Raw genomic sequence first — 24,943 nt, forward strand, 5'->3', positions numbered from 1 at the left:
ACTCCATTTCATAAAAGCAGAACGTTCTTGTGAAACATTTCATAATCTACAATGGTGTGAAGAAAAGAGATAATTGACCTTAGCTCTTAATTTATATGAGAAACATGGGACAGCCATTCGAATCCGGAGATTTTGAAAAAGATTCGATAGCCAAAAACTCGAAACGTTTCGATTTTTTTTTTTTTAACCATTCGATTTTTCCGAATCCTAACCTTAAACAAAAAAAAAAATAATAAATAAATAAATAAATAAATAAATAAAAATAAATAAAAAAATACAATTAATAAAATTAAAAAATAAAATATTTTAAAGAAAATTTTTAAAAGGATTTGTTTTATTAATGTCCAATTTAATTGATTTGTTTCATTTAAAAAAAGAGCGCGATTGTTGCATTTTCAGTGGTACCTAAATAACAGTATCACCTTAGTATGATCCTCAGTATCACACAGTAGTTCTGAAGATAGATTAAAAACTACTAAACCTCCTTGGATGAAAAAAAGGCTGCATCGTGCGAATGATTCCAGTTGTCTTATAATTTGAATTGCCCAGCCATGATTGCTGACTTTTGAATTGTTAATTAAATTCAACTCAATTGTTTTCCGTCAAAATGCGTTGAGAAAACTTTCATTTATAACTTCTTAATAGTAATTTGGAACGATGAATTTTGAATTTCTAGAAATCAGAGCTGATACTCAATTATGTTTTGCCAATTATGATGAGAAAATTAATTTTAAGATTCAAGAATTTTATATTTGTGCTTAAGTTGTAACTTCTTAGTAAGTATAAAATATTTTTCAAAACTTTTTTTTTATCAAACGCAGATTTTAAATTTTGTTTTAGTGAAAACTTTTAATATCAAGTTTTCCCCTTTTTATTCTTTTTCTTATCCTTTTTTATAGGATTCAAAAACCTATTAGAACTCAAATTCTAGAAAATTTCAGATTTGTGCCATTTCAAATACTTCTACAATATTAATATACAAAAAGAAAAAAATCGCTCCTTAAATAACACTAAAGGAAGAAAATAAGAACAGGAATGACACTAATTTATGAAATGGAGATTCATTTCTTAAAATTGGGATGATAGCAATCACACATTAAGGCTCACAGATGGTAGCAGCGACGGAAATGGATTTAATGGAACTGGAGCCGGAAATTCGAGAATAGTAAATATTGCTCGCTAAGGGCTAAAAGAATGAAATTAGTTTTCAGTCCAAAAGAGGCTATTAGTCACGAAACGGAATTTTGTATCGGTTCGCTATAAACGGCGTACCACTTTCAAACTGCTACCATCAAATATTATCGCCCTGTATTATTTTTAAGGAAATTAAATAATGAAGAATCTGCATGAATGTATGAACGGTTCTCGCACTGCGAAAATAGACAGTAACTAGAGCCATCTAATTTTGAATATCATAATCCTGCACCCAAACATGGGCACTTGGAAGCCCGAATTTTGAATTTCGAATTTGTTTCATTACCTGTTTCACATTTTGTAAAACTTTAATGCATTTTTTATTAACAAACTTAACGATTTGAGCACTAGCAGTGGCAACACTGTACAGAATAAAACATTTTTATCTTCAACAAGAGAGAATGTCTGTCGGGAATTCTAAAGATATGCTGTTTTTAAATATTTTGCGATTTTGATGTTGAATTGAATTTTATGCGTAGTAAGTGCGAAGAATGTGATATTTAATAAATAAAGTTAACACACAAACTGTTAATAATAAAAGAAAACTGGACATTGGTATAATGAACTGAGAAAAGACTAAAATATAAAAATGTATGCCAACTTTAACACTGCATCGGAATTCTAAACATATGCTACGATTAAAGTTTTTGTGATTTTCTGTTGAATTGAATATGGTGTAAGTGCGAAGAAAATGGCACTTAATAATATATCTAAAAAGATTAAAAACAAATGGGTTATCAGGAGTGAGTTTAATAGCATAGTGGTAGATTGCGAGCTCAGTGAAAGCCTATAAAATCTTAATAAACCTTTTCGGGCGGTCGTTCAGATACGATGCCTTCCAGACTACTTTTTTTTGTATGTATGTGTGTGTGTGTGTGTGTGTTTGTTAGTTTCTATCACATCACCACTTAACAATTTCTACATTTTTCTGTTCCAATGTCCTGACTCTGCTCCAGCTGATATGAAAGATTTGAAATACGATTGTATGTTTAGCTGCTTAGATTAATGTATTTTCCTATCGTATTTTTTACAATCAAAATATCCTCAAAAACTGCTCTAAACCAGCGAAATCGTTCACAGTTGAAATACACATTTTTCAATCAAAATATAAAACAAAAATGGAATGACATTTCTTATATTTCGGCTTTTTCGGTAAAAAGGAAAATCCTCTTTACATTTTTTTCACACACTGAAAAAAGGCTTTTAAGAAAATAAGCTGTGGTAGAAAGAAGAGATATCTATGGCGACAGTAAATATGAGACATTCGAATCTTCAAATCCTATAAATTTGAGAGCTCACTTTTTTAAGTCTATTTTAAAACCACCCATTAAATATTTATCTGAAAACCGCAGAAATTTTTTTTTATTAATGTTTAATAGGACAGTTCATTAAAACATTTAGTATAATTGTTACAATTTCAGTGCACTCAGATCAGTAGTCACCTCATGGTGGCCCCGGATGCCACTTCTTAAATTTGTGGAAAGAATTTAGAACTCCATAAATAATGATTATTTTGTTAACATTTGATATAACCTTCTTCCCTCTATATTTACTTTAATTTTATAAAATCTCTATAAAAGTGTAAAATTTAAACTAGTAATTAAATATTTGCTGATAAATTATACCAAGAAAATTAGTCCAAAGTTTAAGAGCTTTAATTGTGTGTTTCATCAAATAAAATTCATTTGTATCTTTTTAATAAATATATGCATACATTTATAGAGTTTGACTTGCTTTGGGAGCATAAACATAATTTCATACTCCTAATAAACGTAAAGCGAATTATTGCTGTGTCTGGAAATTAACTATACAGACTTGAAAATACTTCAACAAACGTTTTTATCAAAATAGACCTTTGAGCATAATTCTCTCCTCGTACTAAGAAAATCAACCACCACTTTTGGTGATGTAAACTAAAATAACTGACAAATTCAAATTTAAGAACATAGCCTAGTAGTTAAAAACTATACAATTAAATTTAAATCTAAGTTTGATCAAAACTCTAACTATACAATTAAATTTAAATCGAAGTTGGATAAAAACTCTAACTGGAGTAAAAATTTAAATATAGCTAGCAAATAACTCAAAGATGAATTATTACAAAATTATCAGAAGTAGAAGAAATGAAGTAACGTGTCCTCGAAAGGTAGAAACCTACTGTCATTTACAATCAAAAAACCTCACCTTAAATACTATCTAATTAATTTAAATTCTAGTGAGGACATGGAAAGCACAAGTTGCGACAAAGGCAGAAATTATAAATGACTTGTTAATTTCCAACAATAACATTTTACCTCTGAAAACTGTATTCTTAATTTGCTTTCCATTACATATATGTGAAATAAAATTTCATTTATAAAAACCTCATAAATATGTCTATTTCATCTTTCCATTTTAAAAGAATAGTATGCTTTCAGTAAATGTTCTTAACTAAGTTATTTCAAAATCAATCCTTGTCATATGGATTTCACAGAACGTTCATGACGCATATACTTACATAACGGCAAAAGAGAAACCAGTTCTAGATTTAGTTTAAATTTGTCTTTTATCCAATAATACTATTATTGTTGCGTGTGTTCGGGTTCGTAATGAATTGAATGCACATAGAAGACATAATCGCTTGATAGAATTTATTTTCAAAAAAAAAAAAAAAAATTACAGTTCTGGAACTTTCCACAAAATTACTCGTATAGCTCTCAGTATGACAAAAAACAAGTAGTTACCACTTCAGTCTACGTTAAGAACGTTAAACATAACGCAGTGAAAAGTGCATCTAAAGAGTGAAGGTCGCACGGAGATCTCTCGACGCTCCGAAGTTTACTCTGAACTGAAAAACCGAGAACTGATACTCTCTCCGGTCTAAAATATTTCCCCCTCACGGTCGCCGAGAAACTTCAAGTTCTTGAAATAACTGTAAAGGCAAATACGGTTACAATTATAAATAAGGGTTGTGTACAGTTACAATTACATATAGTGATCAATTACAGTATCAACGGTATAGATCTACGGGTAGTATAGATCTACGAGGACCGGACAAAATATCGTAAATAGTCATCGCGTTTGGCGACTTTTGGGTCGTTTCTCGCCAAATTTGACAACAAAAATCGAAAACTGTCACCAGCTTTGCGATATCTGGCCAATTTAACGAGATACCTCGTCAGATGTCAAATAGACTAAATGTCAAATCGACTTAATTGCGTTTTTCCGGCAGAGTTTCACTGTTCTTGAAGCCGCTCATGTGACATTATACAAAATTCGTAACTATATATTTGCGAACAAAAACATTCAACTACTAATAGAAATGAAGAGGAATTTTAACTTTCATAATCTAGTATATTAATCTTCGCAATGTTCTCACGCTTCTCTATGCTGTTAACGGAACGTCCACTGCCTTCGTTTGTGCTAAAGCTACCAGTACGTGAATGCTTTATTGTATTTTATTTTAGAAATGATAATTACTTAAATTAAGAGTCAAAGGCCATGATTGCATGCAACTGAAAAATGTCTACAGCATTATCATGTTTTATCATCATGTAGAAGCAGTGCAGTTAGGCATTTTATTCCTGCGCATTGTTGTCAACGGGATTCAAACTCCGGACTTCCCGATGCTAGCCGGATAAGGAAAAAATACTTTACAACTATATGAAAATTTTTATTAAATGTAATTTTCAAATTTATCATTCACTAATATGCTTTATTAATAATAATATTTTCCCTTTTCATTCTTATTATTAATCTTAAGTGAGTAATTCGAGAAGCTTTAAAGATCAGAAGTCGGATTCGAAAAGGTGTTATTCCATTTTTAATTAACAGTAATATTACATAACACTTCATAGATTTTTAATTTTTAGAGCAAAATTATATGATAAGCGAACGCAAAGCCTGAAGTATCTTTTTGCTAGGAAAACATTTCTCAGCTTGGGAGCATACCTCACAATCTGAAGTTGCTGAGACCATGCATTCTGGTAATAATTCACGTTGTTGAGATACATCGGGTCCTAATGATCTCTTTGGCTCTTTCCTCCGACATTTAAATCCCATCAATTCATTAGTACGTAAGGATCCTAAGTTTTACTAACGTTTATTTTATTTTAAATCTTTACTATCACTTCTTATTTTCTACTTCCGGCCAGAATTAAAAGCTTTAACTTATTTATGCAAATTTCTCTTGCTAACGCCAAGTACTTAAGTTGTGGCTTTTTGCCAAGCAAGAGAGAGGAAGGAGTTAGTAGAAGCAGGCCGCTTGCCATAGTAGTTTTACTCGGTTGCTGGTTGCCTTCAAGGCCAGAGGTTTAATCCTCTTGATAATTTTAAACGTATCGTAGTGTTAGCAGTTCTCTGTACTACATACGGCTTTTTGTTAAGATACGGCCAATCTTGGAGTTAGGCATTTGTTTGATTAATCCAAAGTTAGTTTAGTTAGAGTTTAGTTAATATTTTTATATTCTTACGTTCAGACCACAAGTGGTTGGTCTCTGTATTCCGAAGTCCGGAAATCATTGTAAAGAGAGAAAAATAAAGGGTTTCGTATACCCTTCCTGTGTGTATTGTCTACTTCCCAAATTTATTGAACATAGCTTTAGTAAGCTCACTGTTCCGAGTCAGGACAGTTAATGTTCCCTAAGCAAGTAAGGAGGAACACAGAACCTGATAAGTGATATACTAAAAGGATTAAACCCGTAAGTTGAGTTATCTAACATGAGCATCTTTAATGAAGTCATTAAATGATGGATGAAGAGTCAGATATTGTACTCGGAACAGACTACTAGTCATCTCGACCTGAGATAGAGTAATAATTGAGGTTTATTGACGAAAAGGTAGAGGAATGTCATTTGCGATAGTGATATATGGGAATTAATTATCTGTATATTCACCGTAGCACTAATTAGATTTTCAAATTATCCTCTTCGCATCGTATGTAGTTTATCCCATTCTCTTCACCGTAATGCTCCAGTGGGTTAGAAATTTTCTGCGATGTTGAGAAAGACCCAGTTCTAAGAGACGAATCGGATAGGTTTAGTCATTAACTCGCAGGTATATATCGACAAAATTTATAGGAGCAGTCTACCGCGTTTTCCAAATAAAGGATCGATTGTTTGAATTCTTTCTGAAAACATATGGCGAGAATTTCCTCTTAATTAGCTAACGTTTGTATTTTACGATAATTACAGAGCGCGATTACTATTCTTGTAAATATCTAATGAAATCTAAAATTAGAAACATACAATTAGCAATAAGAGTCATATTGTGAAGAAAACCTTCGGCTTATTTAGTGGACAGTTAATGATACTTATTAGAAATAACTCTTCATTTCCCATGTCTGGCTATATTTCAAATAAATGCAAAATAAAATTACTGGAATAAATTAAAGAAAATTATTAAATACAATTGCTGGTTTACGGTAAAGAATACTTTCAGAAGCTGATTACTACAATCATTTATCACAGAAAAAAAATCAAGTGTAGTATTTTAAGACCAAATAATAAAAACTTATCACTAAACAATGGAGAATATTATGAGGGTGCTGTGTAAAGATAGTGTCACCTAAAGCCAGCAGGTTTTGAATGTACATAATCCTGCATCCGAACATTGCACTTCGAGGTCTAAATTTCGAACTTATTTTTCATTCGTTTTATATTTTGTGAGAATTTAAGGAATTTTGTGTTAAAAAAGGATTCAAGAAATCAATGCATATGTTTACTATTGCATTAGTGTTCATTCGTAACATTACTATTCTCTTAATACTAAGCAATGTAGAGTATGTGAATGTGTCAATTCGTCACGCTGTGTAAAAGTAGTGTCATTTAAACCCAGCAAATTTTGATCGAAGCCTAAATTTCGAATTTATTTTTTATTCATGTTATATTTTGTGTGAATTTAATGAATTTTTGGTTTGAAAAGATTCAAGATATCAATGTATATGTTATACCCGCATTTGTATTGTTATAATGGGACATGTGTCTTTTACGACCTTAACTAGGAGAAATAAAAATCTGAAAATCGTATAGAATAAAAAGTCTTAAGTCTCCTTCCCCCCCCCAAAAAAAAGCTGTTTAAGAAAAATGTACTTAAAAAAAAAAAAAAAAAAAAAAAAAAAAAAAAAAAATAGAAGTTTTTCTTATAAATATTTCTTGTTAATTTGTGATAACTTACTAATGTTACTTTATTTATCATTATTTATCAGTGCAACAAACCATCCTAGTGTTAGATTAAATACGGAGAATGAAATACGGTTTACCTTATATTTTCCTCTTCAGATCTTTTCAACTATATTAATATTACCTTTAGTTTGTATTCTGAATTTCATGGCGTTGTTGTGATGCTAGCTCAAATACAGATTGTTTTATTCTTTTACTTTCTTTTCTTTTACTGAAAAATTTTGTATTAGGGGACTGGCCCAGCAAAACACTGGGCGGAAAAAAACTTCGTGAGTTTACTGACATGACAACTTTGTGCAATATTTGCCATATTATCAGAATAACCATCATATATATTATTTTAAGTAAAAATCTATTTTGTTGTGAACCTTTTTAATAAAACCTGGTGAATCGTTTTCAAATAGAATTGAAAAAGATTTAGAAAAAGGCTTTGTGGTTATATCATATGTTCTAGTAAAGACTAGACGAACTAAGCATAACTAAAAACACTGAAGAATTTTCGTACGAATTATTAATCACAGGTCTATCTTTTTTTACTTTTTATTTATCTATTTTTTAATGGCCGGCGCTTTATTTAAGAACCATTAGCCTTACGCCACTACATTTGCTGGAAGTGGTGGCCATTTCATTATGGCAGCACCTAATATGGCCACTGTTGCCTCCTATGAAAGGAAGGACAGTTAAAACAATGCCTTCTCTGGGATTCAAACCCGGGTCCATCTCTATGGCAATCAAGGTCACTAACCACTATACCGGCTATGAAAACAAGAGATCCTCACTGTGAAGTCTTTGAATGAAACTAAAAATTTAATGTTAATTCATGCCTGAGGAGAACAGATTTTTCATAGTGAAGGCGATTCTGTCACTGCAGAAGTAATAGTATCAGCCCTTGCTGAAGACAATGACACTCAGAATTTTCAAACTGAAACTAAAGAATGTAAAGAACAGAAGCTTAAGAAAGACAAAAGCAACTAAGTGCATAAAGGTTTTACCATACAAGAACATTCTGAATGCAATTATTGAAGAACAACCAGCAAAACACTGGGCGGAAAAAAACTTCGCGAGTTTACTGACATGACAACTTGGTGCAATATTTGCCATATTATCAGAAAGACTGTCAACATGCCTGGAAAATAAAAGAATAGAACTCATTTTCTCGAAAAGCAAAAATAGAAAATTTATCGAAATTTCATTATTCACTATACTTTATTTTTTTAAACCTTTAAGGAGTTCATAGTTACTGTACATATTGCCGCGTTTGGATCATCCATGATAATGAACGAGTATAGTCGTCCATTAACCTTAACACGGCGTGTTTTCTTTCCTCCATTCGCTTAAGTATAGAAAAGTTTTTCATAGGTACACTGTGCTCTTTTATTGTTAATTAATCAGATAATGTAGAGCTCAGTGCAAACAGTGTAATGAAATTTAGATCTCTCATTTTCCAATAAGAAGAAAAAAATATGGAAAGCAGATGAATGCAGGAAAACGACTACTGGAAGACCACTGCACGTTGTCAATAAGTAATGTAATGTGATTAAATTACATTAAGCTACTTGGATGAATTTTTCACGGTCTGCATCGCTTCCACTCTGCACATAGACAAAACCTTAACTTACCGTTGCGTAGTCTAGATAACCGCGCGGCTCGATCAGTAAATTTTTATCACTTCATTATGTACCATTAGCACTTCATTATGTATGTATTCATTACGTACTGTATACGGTTTGTATACCCAAACTGAAAACTACCCCTGAAATCTCTAAACAGCAATATAAACAATAAAAATGAACTTATTGGTAATGAAGAAATGACATTCTTAAATAATGTTTGTAGGATTATTACTATGATTTTTTACTAATAGTTATTTTATGTTTTGGATCTTTACTTCTCGTTTCCGTTTCCATACCAGAATGCAAAATGAGGTAGAAAGAGATAGTATTTAAAGTAAGGTTTGGGAGCTCTGTTTTTCAGGCTACGTTACTAGGTTCGCTTTTTCAGATAAGATTGTATTATTCCGCTTTGAATTACAGTTGCCGATATTTAAATTGTTACGTCGCTAAGAAGTTATGAGCCAATTTCTCGTTGAATTCTTTGTGTAGGCCTTGGCTATTAGACTTAGCTTTAATTTGAAATTTGTATTTTATATTTCTGTAAGTTACACCGCCACAAGTAGTGGTCTGATTTGTAAGCACGAGTCGTGCATTTATGTCAAAGTTCTCATTTAATCATAAAGTTTGTTTAAACCTTTTCAAGTCTTTCTCGTTAACTACAGAAGCAGCGATAATTCTCTGCAAAAATATCCTTCGTGTTTAAAACAAAATGGTGTGTGGTGTGGTGTATTTAATTATGGCAAAGCACACTAGGGCTATCTGCCTAAGGGGAGGGATGCCTTTCGTGGAGGACTTTCTAAGGGAAACTGGCTCGTATACACGTTACACATGGGGAAAACCACGAAAACGCCCATGCAGCCAGCCCGTTCGCGGGATTCGAACCTCGGACCGAACTACCAGTGTTCAGCGAATTTACCGCTCGGCCGCTGGTGGGCTTAAAAACAAAATGTGGTGCTGGATACGGAAATAAACACCAATATATATATGGATGAAAAATTCAAATTATCGAATCCTTCCGATCTTGTAAAAAGCTCTAAGATTCGAAAACCCAAATTTGCGAGCTGTTTTCATTATTCGAAACTTTCGAACCTAAATCTAAAAAAACACGAAGTGTTTAAGCTCTGAACTCCGGAAAAACTATTTTGCTGATATCTAGTTTTCATTAAAAAAAGGATTCAGAATCTTTCAATTTCACTATACCTAGATTACCGGTATCAAATTGTGATGGTTCTGCATGCCAAATTCTTTGCCTTCTGGAGGAAACTGAGCGCGTTCCATGTTTAATGTTTATGTTAAATAGAAATACCTACTCGCTCCTCTGCATACTCGCTTTGATTAAACAAGATTCTTGAAAATTAAAAAAAAAAAAATATTTGATATCGAAATTTTTTCAAATTTTACTAAAAAAATTAACCTTAAGATTTTTAGAGTTTTAATTGCGTATTTCATTTTACAAAATTATTTTGGGTTCCAATTCATATCGTAAAAACTTTGGTTTCATAATGTCTGTAATTAGTTTTACAGAACTTCATTTAAGTTTCTTTTAACGGTCATAAACGCTATTTTCAGTCAAAAAGCACAAAGAGCACTTTGGCCATCTGTATCATTTCGCGCTACCACATTATTAGACTTAGATCAAGTAACTTTACAAAATCAATTGAAATGTAATAGAAACGGCCTTTTTTTATAATCTGTTAAATAAATTACATAAGGAAAGGAAATTTTATTTTTAGTATGATACTTATATCTCACAACGTCAGCCAAAAGTGTGTTGTCAGACAATGTTTATAAAATTTTATAAAATAACATAAACCCAACGAAAAGTATACACAGTATTTATCCTCCATGAGTTACACTTAAAGATTTTAGTAACTACAAAATATTCTCCATTCGAAAGATTTTATTAAACAGCTCTATTTTTTTACACGTTTTTCCATGGCTGTTATTTTTGGACATTTTACTAATCTTCCTTTTATGCCTTTTCCTATGTGGCGGTTTTGCAAAAAATAAAAGAAAAAAAAACCTGCAAACAGTAAAGTTATTTTCGAATCTATGTGTATACCATAAAACAGTCAATAAAATGCTTCAAAGAAAATAAATTCTTTCTACAGTAGTTTAATAATAAAGGAGACTACATAGCAATAGAATAAAGGAAAGAGAAAAAATCGCGCCTTAAGTTTAAGTAGAACAAAAGCTTTATAATATAAATCAATACAGAATTCCTTTAATTGTTTATTTAAGAATAATTAAATTCAACTCTTTTATTTTTGGTAGGGAAAAACTTTAAATGAAGATTTTCGTCTGCAAACTATTTTATCGTCACCCAAGAGAACAAGTAGTGCAAACAGAATCACTGAATTCCTTTTTATTTCAAAAATACATTCTCTGCAGCAAATATTTAACTAAAAGCTTTTAACAATTACTTTTCGTATTTCGTATTTTGTAATAATTGCTTCCTTTTATTGCTTTAATGATTACATTGCTCAGATAAAACATGGACAAGAAGTTTAAACATCGTTCCTTAATGGTTTTATTAAATTACTCTATGACAGATTTCTGTCATAATATCACGATAAAAGTTTTAAAGGATTTTTATTGGAACAGATGAAAATGGAAATACGCTGCTATTAAAAACAATTTATAACTCAAATTAAAATAAAATAACTTTTTTGTACTTATAAGTAGAGCCTAAACTTTCCATTTACTACGTAACGTTGCGTTAGGTTACTCTATCAAATCGCCATAATCTCGTTTAGCCACTTACATATTTTAAAAATTTAACAATTGTGCAAATTATTGCTTTTCTATGTGACATAATTTTTATTTTGGTAACAGAATGATTTATGAACAATATACTTCTCAACATTATTATTAAATTTTATTCTATTTGCACTATTAATGAAAAAACTGCTACGCCATAACACGTTCACATCACCTTAGGTATAATTAAAACGTAGCAATTTAAGTGCAAGTTGTAAAAGCAGCATAAATAAAAAAAAAAGTTAGAGTCAGATCAGAATTGCTCCATATTTTTGTTTCATTTCTCCACAATGCTATAGGATAAAAGTATCATTTTTTTTTATTTATTATGCACGGTTTAATGGAAATTATAATGTATGCCATTATACACAAACGTTTAATGTGTACAGATGAACGAAGAAATGCCATTTTTATTTGCTCCATTTAAGGTTATGGTGTAAAGCTCACCAGCGGCCAAGCGGTAAAGTCACTGAACACTAGTAGTTTAGTCCGAGTTCGAATCCCGGCGAAAGGGGTGGCGGCATGGGCGTCTTCGTGATTTTCCCCATGTGTAACATGTATACGAGCCAGTATCACTTAGAAAGCCCTCCACTAACGCATCCTTTCCTTTAAGCAGATAACTATCAAGTGATTTGCCATAATCAAATAATGCTATGACTCATTGCAATGAATGCAAATAAAAGCTTTCTCATTGAAAAAAGAATTCAACTTCAAAATAACTTTCTGCTCAGCAGCATTCTGAAATTCAATTTATAAGGCAATAATTCTTATTAGCGTCTAAAAATTCTGTTAATTGTTAATTAGCTAGTTAACACAAAGTGCTGCATACAAAATCTGTGAAATTTACGCTCAGATCTTTCATTAAAATGATAATTATTTTCAATAAATTTAAATATCATCTTTTAATGTTACTTTCTTTTTCTCTTTTAGAGCACAACCTAACGTCCTATTCTATTTTACAGATTTAAGTCGCAACTATTTTGCAGATTGCTGTCCTGATTGATGTGGTCACTCGTGGTGCCACCTGCCATACTGCTGGAAATAGGGTCCATTCCACGAGATCTGAATATTTGTAAATCTATAGCGTCTTACTGGCATGGGGGTACCTAAAATATCATCAAGCCGAAAGTCCGATCGAGAGGTTGAGAAGAAGAGAGGTGAGGTAGAAGGTTTTGAATGTATTCTCCCTAGTTGTTCTCATCGAAGCTGGCGCAGCCGGGTAAACGCGCATTGTTACCTATAAGGTGCCCAAAGCCTTGGCCAACGGCAGGCGCTTTCCTTCTTTTGGCCATAATGTTATTCGTGGATCTGATATAGATTATGTTCAACGTTTAGAAGCAACAACAACTAAAGTTTAAATTCTGAAGCAAAATAATTAATTATAAAGAAATTCTGTGGTTATAGTCAGTTTAACAATTACCAAATTCAAAAACGTTCTCTAAACATGTCTGGTTTGATTATTTGAATACGACAAATAACAAGAGAGCTATCTGTCCAGACTGAAGGATGCCTTTGTGGAAGATCTTTTAAGAGAAACTTGCTCATATTCGCGTTATATCTGAAGAAAATCACGAAAACCAAACATTAACCCACTCCATCACGCTAGTTTCGGAACCCGAACCAGCTATCAGTATTCAGCGATAATTAGCCGTTCAATTACTGGCATCGGTAATAAACATCTTTGGAAAACTGTCACTGTTATAGCGGCTGGAGGATAGATGGAACATGCGGTAAAAATTTAGATCAAAACAGATTTAAAAGAACAGTTCCTTTGAAAAGAAAAGGAAAATAAATTCAGTCAAACACAAATTTGAAAATTACGGGAAACTCAAAATATCTACCTTTTTCACTGAAATTCTTAGTTCGAATAACTATACAATAGTCTTCATCGATTTCGCTAATTTAAACTTTGCTTCTTCCTTTTCCTTCAGTAATGTACGTAATATCAACACTTTATTAATGCATTTTCATAGTTATTACATTATCTCAAATTTCTAATAGCACTCATTATATTAGGATAGCACTTGTTCCAATTTAAATTCCTGTTTAGTACTTTAACTTTTATTTTAATAATGTAAAAAACAGGAGTTAAAAAAAGATATTAAAGTTCACTTTCCTATGTACTACGCACAGTTATCAGTCCCAAGCCGATAGATTCCTGAATGATTCTAATACTTTCTCCTCATTTCTTTCACATGCAGTAAATCTCTCGAAATCGACACAGCAGTAATTTCAGAACCAATAATTTAAAACCCGTAATCGACCAGTAATTTCAGAACAACGGAACTGCTGAAAGTCTAAATTTAAATCCGAAATTTAGGTCTATGAAATAAAAACTACTTAATCTGTTAACAATCTGAAGGCTGAAATGCGGAATACATCTGTTGTTATATTTCTGCCACCCAACGTAATAACAAGCCTTATCCAACCAATAAACCGATCCAGCATATAAAGATGATCTACCGATCCTCTTTTATGCTCCGTTATATGAACTACTAAGTTAGTTGCCATGATTTTTCAAAAATAATTCTCATTGAAAGACGCCACATTTACTTTTCCCCCTTGCTTGGAAAAGTGAAAATAACATTATTTTACATCGCTGCTAGCATAAATTGTGGTTTAGATGACGACGAGTCAAGCGACGAAGATTTTTCGAAGTTATGAAACATTGTGCTTGTGGCCGATATCTCTTTTGAATTTTGGGCTTTTGGGCTAAGGGGAAAATAACCCTTTTGAATTAGGGAGCAAATGTTTGACTACGTTGGAATAAATTTAGGAAAAAACGAACAATTTTTACTTATGGTCAAATATAAATAAAATATAATCTAAAATTTCGTATTAGGAAACTTTCTATATATTTTTACCAATATACACAAAGGTATCCAAAACAATTCAATTTTATTTACAAACAATCAATCGGAAGTGATATTTTACTTTAAGTTCGTTGCTATTTAAGTGCTAGAATTCGCTGGAGGTCATGTGCGGTCATATCAGGTTTTTTTCAGTGCAATAATTTCCATTCTTTTTCAATTTAGAGAACAGATGGCCAAAGCGCTTTAAATACAGATTTGCCTTTCATTAATGTTGGATATTTATATGCCAAATCAAGTGCTGCATACTCTACATCATGAGAAAAGCTGAGTATTTTTTCTTGAAAATACTTTTAACTGTTAAAAAGTATTAATTAAGGACTATACTCTATACCAGGGTTTCTTAAACTGTGGGTCGCGGGACCTGCAGCAGGGGGTTGCCAAAATGTTTAGCAGTTTTGATATTTCTTTAACTTATTATAATAATTTTACAATTACCAAATACTTTTGCACAATGTACCTGAAAATAGATCAAGATAAGACAATACAGACAAAGAGAAAAAAACGAAAACGTTGAGACGCATTCTTTTTATAATATAAACGTTCATGTTCCTTGCTTTGAACGTGGCGCTGTCATTTCATCTGTAACTTACTTAAAACTTTCACATTGTTCTATGTGTTAAAATTAGAAATTAATGACCTAAAACTGCAATAGTATATTACAGTACAAGTGAAAAAATTGACAGTTTCAGTCACGCGTGTGTCGGATTTCCGCAATACTTATGAGGTCTTGGGGGTCGCGAAAAAATGTCACTGATAAAAAGGGGTCGCGACTCAAAAAAGTTTAAGAAACCCTTCTCTATACAACAAAAATCTATCAATGGAAATTTCAAGGGTTTTGAAAGCTTTTATCACATCACAAGGCACAAAATATTTTAATTGCATCACAAGCCACAACAGTACCATCAGCCACGAAAACTGGCCATGAAATATTCAAAGGTGATTCGCACCAGCATTCTGATGAGTGAAGTTAGATTACTTTCTCATAATCTAGCTGGCTCTTTTAAACGAGCTGAGTTGTGCAAGATCATATGTTCGAGATAAAAATCATACGCAGAATTTTGAAGACTGAAAGAATAATATTAGACAACAATAAATCACTATTAAAGCTGAATCGACATAATAACGACAGAAACTGAGCCTCTCCATATTTGTGATCTATAAAATAATTGCAGTCTGAAAATACTTAGATCTAATCGCATCTAACATTTCGAATATCGCAGTCTAATATCTCGAATATATTTGAATAAGAAAATCATTTATTATTTTGTATTTGAATAAGAAAGCATTTTATAGCATTTACATAGGAAAATCATTTTTTTATTTTGAAATTTTACGAGGAAGATGTTTAAATTATGCAACCTCTAGTGTTCTTTCTAAGAGTGTGTGTATTCCTCATCCTTCTTGCCGAGGGCACCGAACTTAATAATGAATGCAGGAAATGTTGAACAAACAATATGACCTACGAGAAAACGTCATAGAAACGATTCATATTTTAGGAAAAGTTCAGAAATAAATGATTATTATGTCTCGAGTTTCATAACCGTGGATTAAGAAATGCCACATTGAGAGTATTTTGTATTCTTTAACAGTTTTTAAAATTAGGTCAAAAGAAATGCAACATCTGTAATATTTTGGAAACAAATACAGAATGCTAAACGAGAACTGGTTTCTGATACCTGAGAATTTTCTGTTAAGTGAATAATCTAAAAAATGACACTTGAATTTCTAAACTTATTCTGTGATAAGAAAAGTGCTCAGATTCCTACATTTCCTTGATGCATATGAATACTTCTTGTAGCTATTTGGATTTCTTGAAAGGTGGACGACGAGTTAATTTTAATTTAAAAAATTCAGGAAAACACGGGGACTGTGGATTTGACGCTTGCTGAAGATGGTATCTAGGATGTTGTGATTAACGGTATGCGTTATTACAGCACACTTGTGGCTCAAGAATGCTAATACAGACTCAAATGACTCCTATTATGGATAAGTTCTGATAAATCCATTGTAAACTAAAATTGCCACAAGCCAAAAATAAATCTAATGCACTATTCCTAAAAAATTCCAGCTTATGCCAGCCAACTTCAGATGCAGTCATATTATATATTTGGGCAAAGTTGTTTAACGCAAAATCAGTATTGTAACTGAATGTTGATTAACTGATGTAATTTACGAATATTCTGCAGAAATGGAACTAATATGATTGCATGTTCACAGCTGAAAGCATACTACAGCAAAAGAATGCTTGGCATCGAATTTAAACTGATTGACAGCTGAGAATGCTACAGAAAATAATATCGTTTCATTTCTTTTTCCGCTTGAGATAGCTGATAGAAGTATTTAGGCATTATCAGTTGTGAGTTGGTGGTCTATCAAATTTACACGGAAGTAATTCCTCCCCCCCCCCGATACTTTTCTAAATTCTCCTACATAGTAGATGATACAGAAGAGAAGGAAATTTTACTAAGAAATAGTGCAAAATAATTCTGTGAACGGTAAATTTAATGAGAATTATCACAAAACTATCATACATAAAAGAAAAATTCCAGCACTTTAAGAATTCGCTTGTGAAATGACGCGCAGAAGATAAAGAAACGTCATATTTCACGCAGTGGTAACACTAGTGTTCCATCTAGATTTTTTCCGCCGTCAGAACGGAAATTTACGTATTAAGGGAATACAATACACATTTTTCATAATTAATTACACCTCCTCATAAATTACATGATCAGAGAAACAGGGTTTGCAACACAGGAGTTTTGTAAAACATGAACTCTCTAATTTTATATGTGAACATTCAAAAAAAAAAAAAAAAAAAAAAAAAAAAGAGTGTTTTTGAGTTCGAAGTACAGGTCTAAGTTTACGTCCTATATTTCGTGCATCTGAAATTTACCATTTAATTTCCTCATAAATGGAATGATTTAGTGATCACACGTAAACAAGAGAGAAAAATGATTTAAATATTTTTACAATTAATTTTACTTAAATTTACTTTCAATTACAAGAATGTATTTAAACGTTGCCTCTTCTGTTAGAATTTATTCATTGTGCTAATTTAATCACTGCATATTTACTCTAGAAACTCAAATATATTGTTTTTTTTTTTTTTTTTCTGTAAAAATATTTGCTTCCTTTAAGAAAATCAAAAAATCAAAAATAGAAATAACTAAAATATCTGTTTTTAGTACAAAGGGATTTGAATCCCGAAGGACTATTAGTTTCGTTTTGGCATTTTGCGTCGGACTCATAAATGTCGGTTCACTTTTCAAACTGTTGCCACAAAATGTTAGAGTCCTGCATTATATTTGAAGAAATTAAATAATGAAAAATCTGCATAAATGTATGTATATTTCTCGTATTGTGATAAAACAACGGTACATAGAGTCATCGAATTTTAAATAACGTAATCCTCCAACGAATATGAGCATGTGGAAGACCAAATTTGAAATTTGAAATTTGTTTTATGATCGATTTCCTATTTTTTAAAACTTTGACGAATTTTTGATTAACAAACTCAAGGATTTCAAAGCGAGCAATGGCAACGTTGTGCAGAAAAAACATTTTTATCTCCAGCGCGTGAGTCTCTGTATCGGAAATTCTAAAGATATGCTCGTTTTAAAACTATTTTGCGATATTGCTGTTGCACTGGATCTTATGGTTTAAGTGCGAGGAACAAGATATTTAATAAAGAAAGGTAACACACAAAATGTTAAAAAAACGCCCCTTTGGACGTAATTTAAAATCTGAAACATTTCAGTTTTTTTTTTTTTTTTTTTTTTTTTTTTTTTTTTTGTATGTCAAAAGAACATTCATAATATTTTTTCCTGCTGTTGTACTGAAGATATTTATTGGTGAAATATGTTTAGTTCTCCCGGAAATACAGCATATGTATTTTTTCAAAAAATTAATGTAATAAAAGTGCTATATTGACAATAATTAATCTTTTCGATTTAAACTAAATTTATGGGAATTAATAACATAGTTGAACGAAATTTTACCCACTGTTTCTGAAATATATTTATAGAGTAGAACCTTGTTATCCCAACTTCAGGGAGCAGAGTTATGCCGGATAGCACAGTTTTTAAAATAACTGATATACTTATTTTTATAAAGAACAGAAAATATCTCATTTTTTAAACATCATTTTAGATATAAATATTGCTCTTTCAATATGCATTGTAAAAAAAATGCCAATAAAATTCTGCTTTCCTGCTTTTATTTTCATTTAAATCACATAAAGATTAGATTAATTGATTAAGGCAAAGAATACAAATGATATCTACTTAAAGCAAGGTTACTTGAATATGGCTAAGCACACGAGGACTAACTGTCTAAGAGCAATATGCCTTCGTGGAGGAGTTTCTAAGCAAAGCTGGCTAGTATTCACTTTACACATGGGGAAAAATACGAAAACCAACCTCGTAGCCAACTCGTTTGTCTCGGTTCGAACCCAGGGTAAACTAAAGTATTCAGCGATCTTTTAAGCCCACCAGCGCTCGATCAGTAAAGTCGCTGAACATTGGTAGTTCGATCTGAGGTTTGAATCTCGCGAACGGGCTGGCTGCATGAGCGTTTTCGTGGTGGCATGAGGTGACATATGAGAAAATGTGTAACGTGTATATGAGCCAGTTTCCCTTAGAAAGTCTTCCATAAAGGCATCGCACCCTTAGGCAGATAGTCCTTCAGTCTTTGCCAGAATCGCATAAACCAAACCAAATCAGTAGTCTTTTACATTTGATCAGTGGTGGGGCCGTCTATGCCTAAGAAAAGGGTTGCCTTCTTGGAGAAAGTTTTAAGAGAAATTAGTTCGTATGCAAGTTGGACGTGAGGGAAGTTACGAATACTCCCAGGCGGTCAACACCTTCATCGGGATTTAGACCCGGATCGAATTATCAGTGTTCAGCAATCGTACCCTGCCGCTGGTAAGGAAATTTCATTGAGGATAAAATTTGCCTCTTTTAGGTACTGAAAAAATGCTTACATTGGTTGACTGATTATAGTAATGCACACAAGAATTATCTAACTAAGAGATGATAACTTAGAGGATTTTCTAAAAGCTTTAATTTTTTTTACACCTCGAAGGAGATGTTACGAAATTGTTTTCATTATTTTTGATTAACACATAAAATTTCTGTCCTGGAAAATAATATCCATAAACACGATTATGCCTCAGAAACTGATGGACAAATGAAGGAAAGAATATCGGAATAGCCCTTGCCAACGCTGTGCGAACATAAGGATTTATCTTCCATGTGCTCTTACGCATAGCCATTTCTTAACAGTATTGTTAGTTACCTATCCTAAGATTTTAAACTTGTCTTTCAAATTTTATCAATCAATTCCTAATTAAACTTAATAAAAGCACTTCATTAATAATTCATATGTATTTTTAGTAACACAGTGATATTAAATTAAAACACATTTAATTTATAATACATCCAACTGATAACTCTTTTTAGCATTTACAGCCTTGTTGTTATTAACAAAATATTTTCTTAACATCACTTGTTACGTACAATTTTTAAAAAATTATTTCGTAATTTTTCAATGTTCTACTTTTTTAAAATTTGAAGCTTTAATATTTAAAATTTTTTTTGAAGATATTTAGGATAACTTCTTCTGGTTAGATCAAAATTTGAGGTTTTCAGATTAAAATAATTATTCCATTTAGAATTACCCCATTGAAAGTATTGAATTTCCGAAGTTATTCAGACATTGAATTTAAAACTATCTGAGTTTTAACATTTTTATGAAGTGGAAAAAGGCCCGATGAAAAATAATTGTACAATAATTTAAATGCATGAATATTTTTAAATAAAAAATTATAATTTGCAATAACAAGAAATCAAAAAGTAAAAATTTATAACATCTACAAATACGCATTAGTTTCATCAACCTCTCTTTTGGAATATTGTCATCAATGATAGTTAATTTTCTGACATAATGGAAAATTTAACTCCGAACGCAGTTTTCTAAAACCAACAATATTTCCGCTGTTGTGGACATAATCCAGTAATCGATATAAATACTTAATCATTTGGATAAGGAAGATAATGAATTTATTTGGAGTCAAATATTCTTGAATGGTCAAATGCCAGAACAATTAATTTATATTACATGATATGCACTTAAATCTAAATAAGGATACAATAAAAAGAAGTTGATTAAAAAATATTAGATTTGATGACTACCTTTTATTTTTCTTCGTCTTTTAAAAAAAACTTAATAATATATGCAATATTTTTAATTATAAACAGTTGCTTAATATCCTTAAATTTTCACAGCACGAACGACAAAACAAAAAAGTTTTTAAAAATATTGTTACATTCTAAGATTTTACGCAATATTTATATACTCAATATATTTCCTTTCAGAACGTTTCGTTCTCTGTACCAATTAAACACTTCACACCATTTAGAAATATCATATTTTGTGATTAAAATAGTTACTAAAGTAGCTACATATTATTTATATGGGAAATGCATGATGTATATTTGCCCTGCGGTAACGTCAGACATAGTTCAATTTTTCCAATTTATAAATTTGAGGGAGGGAGGGGAAAAACCTATTTTGAAAATATTAAAAAAAAAAAAAGAAAAAAAAAAAAAATCTCGCTTCGTTTTGTGACAATTCAGTTTGACCCTCAAACTTCTTTCATTTGTTGAAATCATTTCAAATGCATTACTTTATAAATTAATTAGCTATCAGACCCTCAAAAAGTTTTTCTTTTCTTGCAAAAATAAAATTAATTGTAACAGAATAATTTTCCTTCAAACTACCAGATATTTCAATATTTTATCCATTTAAAATTTCTTAAATGAGTGGATATGATTACCTTGTTTTCCAGATATAAGCCACAATTAAAAAAGAAAGCACACAATTCGTTCACAAACCTTTTTTCACATGGACAACCCGAATTCCGTTATATTTCCATAACACATAATAATTGAATTAATGAATTTCTTCTACTTTTATCTTACAGAAATGCCTCAGTCCGTATATATAATTATATACAAAAATACATACATATATGATTAACAAAATCATAATTATAGAACTCGGTATATTTTCCAGACATGCACTGAAGTAGGACACTGTTTCAAATTCCGGGACTGTCCAGCATTAACCGGGAAGTCATCCCCAATCTACTTTCGATGCTAAATTTATCAGAGTTTCGAATTTAATTCTTAGCATTATTCTCTATGTATTTTGAATTATACTGATTGACAATACTAAGCTTTTTCCAAAGGATTTTTACATTAATTATGTACAGCAATACAGTAATTGCTTTATTCGTATGGTTTGAACATTCATCTTAATTATTTGCGTTTTTTGGCTTAATAATAGAGGCATCATGTATTAATGAAAGTAACGATTTTTACTATATTATACGTCGCACGGCAAGGAAAAAAATGTCATCTTTTGTAATAATAACTAAATAATTTATCGAACGAAAAGAAATGTTATTTCTGTCTTGTCCGCGCATGTAATTATGTGCGGGGGCGAGTGACCCCTAGAGCTTCTGAACAAGAACGACATTGTTAGTCACAGTAATAATAATAGAAATGTATTTTATTTAAATTTCCCTAAAGAATGAACTAAAAATGGCCTGAACTGCCTGGAAATGGGTTTACATGGAACCTATGAAGTAAATTCATTAATATATTCTATGTAATAAATTTAAAAATTGTATTAAGAGTAACAAAAATTTCCTCTTTAAATATTTTATAATTCTAATATCCACCTGATTTAAAGTATTTTGTTAATCAAAAACAAAAAATAAATTGTTGAAAGATTTAGAGAATATCTCAATATTTAATAAATAATAATATATTAAATACGAGTAATTCATTTGAAAAAAAAGTTTTCATAGAAGAGAAGGGAAAAAAAAAGTTTTGAAATAACTACTGCCATTTGTTTTGGACAAACTGGAATCTACCTTTTTTGACATGCAGAGCAGACGATAAAAAGAACAAAAAAATTCTCAGAATCACTTACGATTCAAATGTTGCGAGGAATCGCCGGCTACACTACCGCCTGCTCTGGACACCTGCTAGTTATGGAGCCAGCCGCAGAAAGACGATCACAATTGGTGCAGGGTTGCCAGGAGCTATATGAAATCTCGCCAAATAAATATGATTATTCCACTTTTTGAGCTCACATTGTTAGCATTATTTGTGCATTGGCATCGTATGGATGCTTTCAAAAACTTATAAAAATCTATTTTTTAGGTTACGCGTTCATGAGAATGTTAATAGCTGATCTGAGCATCTAATATTAGAAACTTTAAAAAAGCTGATTTTTGCAGCTTTCGTTAAAATTCTGAATGATATTGAATTACTTTTATTTTATCCTAGGAAAAAATAAAAGTACTTTTTAGGCAACAAATGGGGAGCAATAAATAAGAATAACCTTTTAAAAATTACATAATGAGTAATAATGCAATACTGATAATATGGTTGCTTCCAAAGCAATTTTTAAAGTCTAGTCCTAATTTATCTTATTCTTTAGGTAACGAGAAATACTAAGAATGAAACAGTGCTGAAAGAATTCGAATTTGATGTAACAAGATTAAAAGAAATCCTAGAGCTTTGAAAAATTAGTAAAAGAGAAATCGTTAAAAATAGAAGAAAAACTATTAGCAATTTAGAACCTACAATCCAGCTCAAAGAATAAGCATAACTAAGGCAATTCACCCTGAATATGAGTAACGAACAGAAACATTTTGTGAAAACTTAGTTCATAAGGCTATGTTTATACATGTTGTGTTCTATTTATATGTTATAAAAAAAATATTTAGGCTTAGGTCATACTGTTTCCCAAAACCTTATAACCAAAATCCTATTTTAAAAACTGAATGAGAATTTAAAATAAATTATTAGTTAAACTTAATTTATAACAAATATCACCTGGTTATATTTGGTATTGCTGTTTACATTCATCTATTGAAAAGCGTAAATTATTTGCAACAAATAATATTTGGTATTTTTAATTACCATTTATTTTCATAATGAAGAAAATTTTGACCGAAGACAAAAAAGAATTTATTTTCAATCCACCCGCAAAAGATATTTTTATATATCTGCCAAATTATGTAACATTATATTGCTTATCTGTGTAAACAAAGCATGTCATTATAAAATTTTGCATCCTTTCTTGACAATATCTTCTTTACAATAGTCTTTATTGTTGCTTGTATACTATTACTGTGATAAATGAAAGGCATTTTTAGAAATATTATGTCTCCACTGTAGAATTTCTAGCTTATTCTCCCACAATACTGTCATTTACCCCCAAACTGAAACTTACTGATAATCTTTCAGTAGCAATCTCTATATTTTTTTAATTGTATTTCAAGGGTAATAAAACTTGTTCATAATATTTTCATAAATTTCTGTTTATATCCTTGTATATTTAAAAGGCAACACAGAAACAAATAGCTGAGCTTTAAAAATTAAAATATTACATTGTGAATTATATTATAAAGAGACTGTAAATAGCAACATGGCTGGATTTCTGTTTAAACCGACATTTGCAATGGAGTAGGACTTGTGTATTTTCTAAGTATTTCCTCTACATTTTAAATTCAATAAAAGTATTAATGCAATATCCATTCTGGTAATGACTATGAAGTTTTAGTAAGAAAGATTGACACCTTGAGTATATTTTTTCTTCTCGATATTATGGCAATGAAATTTTTCTGTGTCATGATGATTTCGACGGTTTTGTAATATTTGTTTTTTTTTTCAGATTTTACGACCTTTGTACTTATGATCTGACAGTAGCGATATGTAAGACAAAGATCTGTCTCATTTATGTCTGCAATAAATTAAATTTGAATTCAAAACATTAAGGGGCATAACCAATGGTTTAATATTTTTAAGATATCGTTACGACAAGCATGAGAACAGATAATTCAAATGTATACACAAGTACCGTAATCCTTTATATATATAAAGGATATATGTAACATTTCGCCAATTATAGTAAAATAATAGCTCCCCCTCCTGTTTTAACAGGAGAGAGTAGTAATTCAAAGCCAATGTTAAAGATTAAATTTTAATTTAAGTGTTAAATCATTATTTTGTAGTAAGTATATGACGTTAAAAACGTAATATTTGGCTTTTAAAACATTTTTGTCAATTATCATGTAATTACCAGAAATCCATACTCAAATGAACTTAATCTGAAAAAGTACAAAAATTAGCAGCGGAAAACTAGAGTATTGAAAGCAAATATACAGTACTAAAATTTCGAAGCTAAATTATACCTTTTTCGTTTGTTTTGCTTCTTAACATTTGAATAGAATATTTTAAATGGCTCTTTAGACTTAGCTTCTAAGTAT

General features: G+C 31.1%; 1 protein-coding gene across 3 annotated transcripts in view; it reads right to left on the reverse strand.

The window, feature by feature from the left end:
* The window catches only part of LOC118192399 (bcl-2-related ovarian killer protein homolog A-like), a 233,342-nt gene extending 210,672 nt beyond the window's left edge, over positions 1–22,670 (reverse strand). For all 3 annotated transcript variants that reach the window (XM_085819119.1, XM_085819117.1, XM_085819118.1), the window contains exon 1: positions 22,597–22,670. The gene's annotated coding sequence lies outside the window, so the exon portion shown is untranslated. The remainder of the gene's footprint in view (positions 1–22,596) is intronic.
* Positions 22,671–24,943: the final 2,273 nt, after the last annotated feature.

This window comes from Stegodyphus dumicola, chromosome 6 (assembly GCF_044657685.1).
Source record: "Stegodyphus dumicola isolate Sdum_Otavi_A_Nest chromosome 6, ASM4465768v1".
In the NCBI taxonomy this organism is placed as follows: Eukaryota; Metazoa; Arthropoda; class Arachnida; order Araneae; family Eresidae; genus Stegodyphus; species Stegodyphus dumicola.